This window comes from Mustela putorius, unplaced genomic scaffold, assembly GCF_011764305.1.
Source record: "Mustela putorius furo isolate JIRA1106 unplaced genomic scaffold, ASM1176430v1.1 tig00003845_pilon_pilon_pilon, whole genome shotgun sequence".
Taxonomy (NCBI): Eukaryota; Metazoa; Chordata; class Mammalia; order Carnivora; family Mustelidae; genus Mustela; species Mustela putorius.
In genome coordinates, this window is record NW_025421998.1 from 14,248,394 (window position 1) to 14,254,569 (window position 6,176).

Here is a 6,176-nt window from a genome sequence, read left to right on the forward strand (position 1 = left end):
CGCAAGCCTCACGCCCACATCACAGAGCTGTGGTCTGGTCACAAAGGGCCCTTGAGGACAGGTAAGGGACACAGGTAGCTGCACCACATCCCCTCTCTACCGCCTGCCCTGTAGCTCCGTCATCCTTCCACCCTCCCAGGCCTGACACTCCTACCCGCTCACCGTGCTAGAGATAGACCTTTGTCAATTTGCCTTTCATCCTGCATGGAGCTCAGAGAATACCTGTTCCCCTTGGGATCTCCAGTTGTGCTCCATAAGTTTCATAGCTTTTAAAAATCTGGACTTGTCCTTGGAATTTTGGTTAATTCCCAGGAATTTTGTCCTCTGTCTGCAGCTCCATTCTCCCCGCATAATATGTTGTTGCCTTGCATCACCCTAGTACAAATGAAACTCAAATTTCTTTGTGCTTCTTTAGCCATGTGCACTTTGAAAACATCTTAAGATGTTAAGATGCTTTATTTCAATTGTCACTAACTTCAGCTAGAGGGACTTAGAAATTTAATGATTATTCCAAATTTACAAAGTAAGTACAAACCAAAGTGAAATAGTTAAACTTCCCAGGTATGTTTCTCAGTCAGTTCTAGTCTAGTTCTAGTGTAGGATTGGGCGGTTGTAGTTTTTCACTGACTTTCATCCCAGGGCCTGTTGGTTCTAAGGAATCTCCCGTACTTTGGACATGCCCGCCATTTCCTCTTTGGTGGATTAACTGCCTCATTTTTCTGCATAGTCAGGATCATTAAACACCTTAACTCTCATTTTATGTGTATTCAAAGGCATGAAGAGCCTAAGGTGGCCGAGCAGCCATCTTCAGTTCCACTTTAATGGAATCACAGCATGTCTCCTGGCAGCAGCATTCTTCCCTTTGAACGAGGGTCCCTAGATCTGCAGGGCGTGAGGGTCACAGAAACAAGGAGCAAAGTTTTCCTAGTGACATCATTAGGGTGACATGGGTGTCCCTCCATGTCTAGTGCTTGCTGCCTGGACCCGTAAATCCTGACTATGGGAGAAAGAGCATCACATACGGACGCATTGATTCAGAGCATACCCAGTCTCCTGAAGAACATTGCCCCAGGACACATTTTGCCTGCAAGTGATTGCCACCCAGCCAGCTCTGTAACTGAGTCTTCAAGGCCATTTTGTTGTTCTAGCAAGCCAGCTGCTTCGGATGGTGGAAAGCATGGTACGACCATGAATTTTACCATCATGGGCTCACTGCTGCCCTTCATCTGCTATGAAACACATTCCATGCCATGGGTAAACACATACCATGCCAATGGGTAAAGCGTTCTGTGAGTCCAAGGATGGTAGATTTAGCAGAGGCACTGTTTGCAGGCAAGGAAACTTCGTATCCAGAGCAGGTGTCTGTTACAGACGCGGACCCGAGATTTGTGCTTGTGCTGAGGCTCAGGGGTCCGTGGTGTCTGCTGGGCCCTGGACCCCAGCTCCTAGACACCTTTCAGACTCCTCAGTGCATCTATTAGTGTCTGAAAGAAAAGGACACTGTGCCTTTCTGTTTTTGTTCCTTCTTTTACTTCTTTCTTCCTACCAGGCCTCATTCCACAAATCATCGGCCATGTGATTTGTGTGCTTTCTCTCAGTGTGTAAGTCACAAGCACCCTTTCCTTCCTTCCTCCATGGTGGGGGCTAGCCACGGCGTCAGTGTCCCCTCGATTTCACATGGAAAGAGTGGAAGTCCATGAAAAGTCACATTCATGCATGGACACTGCAGGACAGGCGGGAACTCTGCGTTAGAGCTTCTCAGCAGATACTGTTTTCTTCCCGGGTCTGTCACTGCCTCACTAAGATTACATGTATGTCACATGTGGGCAGAAGGCTCTTATAACCCTAGTTTGCAGCAGTCACCACTGCGTCCTGGGAGTGGCGGCCGGGAGCTGAGGTGGGGTGCTGCCCGGCAAGGGGCACAGGGAGCCCAGGGGAAGAAGTGCTAAGCGTTCTCACTGCCCTTGATTTTCCCTGTTACTACCCTGGGCGGTGGTAGGACTCTATGGGCAGATCATATGGTCTCCAGGGCTCTCCCAGTGGGTCCAGCTGAGAAGCTAGGATCCCAGAACACACACCCCCAGCAGTCCCATAAACTGTTGGCGGCACAGAGCATGGCAGGTAAGCCTAGTGATAGGATGGCAGAGCCCGCAGAGGAGCAGCAGCAGCAGATGTCAGCACCTCCTCTGTGCTGAAGTGAACCTTCGAGAAACATCATCGAATGGAAAACACCACCCTTGTATCAGGACCCCCAGCACACTTACGTCACTTTCAGTGCACAGCGTTCTCAAAAACACAAACTAAAGGGCTTCGAGGCATGAGAATGGAATGGGAGAATTACATCTTTTAATATTTCCACAATATTTGAAGTGGGTTTGTAGAGTGAAAAAAGTAGTCAAATATTTTTATATTTGTATATTTATCTGTAGGTTCTTATTATTCATGTTACTTTTTCGTTAGCACAGTGGGACGCTGACACATGCACACCTGCATCCAGCTTTCTTCCCCTCCAATGTTCACCTGATTTACCCCGAAACATTACGAACGTGATCAGTTTCACGAGTGAATTAAAGTATAGTAATTATCAACCACTAAAATTTCGGTGGGTTTTTATTAACAATGGATAACCTAATCTGGGGAGAATTCTATCTTTTTAATACTGTTTCCATCCATTAATATGTATGGAATGTTATATGAGTGAGTTTTCTAAAAATCAGGTTTTAGAAAATTTCTAATAGTATTATGACAATACTGGTGCACAAACACACAGACCAGTGAAACAAAACAGAAATTCCAAAGTCAAACCCTAATCTGTATCCTGTCATCTCTACATACTCAACCCTAATGTGTATCCGACTTGTCCCTTAGACTATGTGTTTCCTTTCCCGGCTTAGGTGCATCCGTCCATCGCTACTGCTCTCCACTGCTGCCATGCTAACCACGCGATGTTGCTATCTTTTGGCCACCATCACCCCGATATGCTTCCATCGTCAGCCTTTGGTGTGAAAACAGGAAAATGGATACATTGTTTCCAGGATATTTAAAGATGTATTTAGATTTCCTGAAGAAACAGTGAAAAACTTTAAAAACAAGACATGAAACCCTTATTCTGAATCCCCACTAAACTGACAGACTCAGGTTCCAGCTCACGGGCTGCATGCAAAGGTGGTTCACCGTAGGATAACCTCGACTCTGTTAACAGGATGAAGGGAAACTACATGACCGACTCACCAACGGATACAGAAAAAGCACCGGACAGAATCCAAACCCGTCGTGGTATAAACACACAACACACCAGGACGAGGGGGAACTTCCTCAACTGGATAAAGGGCATTTATGGAAAACAAGCCGCTAATATCATAGTCAGTGGTCGCAGCCTGAAAAGCTTCCCCCCTCGCCACTCCTAGTCAGCACCGTGTGGGAGGTGCTAGCCAGAACAGTGAGGCAAGAAAAATAAAGTAAAAGACGTCCAAAATGGAAAGGAAGAGGTAACACTATCTCTACGCATAGATTACAGGAGCTTACTTACAGAATATTCCATGATACAAGGTCAAAACACAAAATCAGGGGTGCCTGGCTGGCTCAGTTGGCTGAGTTTTGGCTCAGTTGGCAGGACCCAACCGTTGTGAGTTCAAGCCCCGTGCTGGGCATGGACAATACAGTAAAAATGAAGTCTTGAAAAAACAACAATAAAATAAAAAATAAAAAACCCTGTAAAATCAGTTATATTTCTATAAACTGGCAGTTAACAATTCCTAGAACAAGTCCATTTATAACAGCATCAAAAAGAATAAAATACTTAGGAATAAATTTAACCAAAGAGATGTCTGAACTGATAGTGAAAAAAAAAAAAAAACAACACTGCTGAAAGAAACTAAAGATCTGAGTAAATGGAAATAATTCTGTGTTCATGGATTCAAGGACTTAAAGATTAAATGATTCAAGGATTAAATAATATCATTTAATATCATTAAGATGGAAATACTTCCTAAAGCAATCTACAGACTCAATACAATCCTGATTCAGTACGATCCCTATCCAAATTTCAATGGCATTTTTTTTTTTTACATAAATGGAAAAGCTGATACTACACTTCATAAGGAATCTCCAGGGACCGCAAATAACCAAAAACAACCTCAAAGTTGGAGAACTCACATGCCTTGATTTCAAAATTTACTATAAAGCAAAGGAATTGAGACACGGTGATACTGGCATGAGGCTACACATACAACGACGGAACAGACAGGAGAGTCCTGAAAGCTAGAGAGCCCATCTCTCTACGGCCAACAGACCAGGACAACCGTGCCTTCAGCAGACGGTCCAGGGACAACTGGAAATCACATGCAGAAGAACGAAACTGGACACACACAAAAATTAAGTCCAAAGGGATCAGACAGGGCGCCTGTGGGGCTCTGTCGGTTACACGTCTGCCTTCAGCTCTCAGGTCATGATCCCAGGGTCCCGGGATCAAGCCCCGCGCTGGGCTCCCTTCTCCTGGGAAGTCCGCTTCTGCCTCTCCCTCTCCCTCTGGGCTCTCTTTCTCCTTCTCTCCAATAAATAAATAAATAAAATCTATAAAAACAAAAACAAACAAAACACCAAGATGGATCAGGGTCCTACAACAAAGCTACAACTACGAAACTCTCAGAAGAAAACACAGTGGTGTATCTTCCTGACTCTGGATTTGACAACAGATTTCTCAGCGAGTATACCAGAAGCAGCAGCAACGAAAGACTAGACAAACTGGCCTTCATCAAATTACAGACTTCAGCGCATCAAAGCATACAAACCAAAGAAATGACAAGACTACCTCCAGAACTGTGGGGAAACACTTGCAAATTGCGTATCTGGTAAGGGTCTAGTGTCCAAGGCATGGGAAGACTCTTGGAACGTAACGATAAAGAGACAAACAGCCCAGTTTGAAAATGGGCGAAAGACTTCTGAAGTCTCTTCCCCAAAGACACACAAAGAGCTGCACAGAAGAAAAGAGGCTCGACATCATCGGTCTTCTGGGAAGGGCAGTCACAACCACGTGATTCACACCTACTGGCGCAGCAAAAATCGGAAACAACCAAGTGTCAGGGAGGCTCTGGGGAAACCGGCGCCCTCCCGCGCTGTGGGCAGGGCAGGGGGTGTAAAATGGTGCAGCCGCTGCGGAAAACCGTCTGGCAGGTGCTCAGTAAGTGAAGCATAGACTCACCATTTGATCCAGCAACTGTACGGCCAAGAACACACAAGAAAGACTGAAAATGGGGATCCAAACATGCTTGTACGCGAGCTCACAGCAGCCCTCCAGCCGCCAGAGTGCGGTGGCCATCCAGCCACCGAGAAATCTCGCAGTCGTGCTTTCTAAAACCAGTAGATTGCTTTTTCTGTTGAAGGAGCTGTTTTGGGGCACCTGGGTGGCTCGGCTGGTTAAGCATCTGCCTTCAGCTTAGGTCATGATCTCAATCCAAGGACTGAGCCCCACATTGGGCTCCCTGCTTCTCCCTCCTCCTCTGCCCCTCTCCATGGCTTGTGCTTTCTTTTGTTCTCAAATAAAGTAAATAAAAGTATTTAAACAAAAAAAAATTGTACACTTGTAAGTCAATTACACCTCAATACAGTAGGCTTTAAAAAGCTGAGTCTTGATTATTGCTTAAAGACCGGGGTGGGCACATAACGCTCATCTGCTTCCCGGGTACGTAAGCGCCCATTATCCCAGCAGCACAGGCGTCCGACAGGAGAAGCGTATATAAACAAACCGCCCCATCGGAGTACTGCCATGCTCCGTGAGCGTGCTGGTTTACCAGCTCCGGGAGAGGACAGATTGTCCCAGTGTTTATAGACAGCTCTTCCACGACAATGAAACGTCGGGTGACCCGAGCCTCGCGAGCATTCTTTAAAAGGAAAAAAAAAAAAAAAGACATTTTATTTAATTTTTTTTAAGGATTTTATTTATTTGACAGATCACAAGTAGGCAGAGAGGCAGGCAGAGAGATAGGAGGAAGCAGGCTCTCCGCTGAGCAGAGAGCCCGATGTGGGGCTCCATCCCAGGACCCTGCCAAAGGGATCAGACGGGGTGCCTGTGGGGCTCTGTCGGTTACAGAGGTTTTAATCCACTGAGCCATCCAGGCGCCCCTAAAAACACATTTTAAATCTCAGTAACTGCAAACGCAGAATCTGTTAGATGCTCC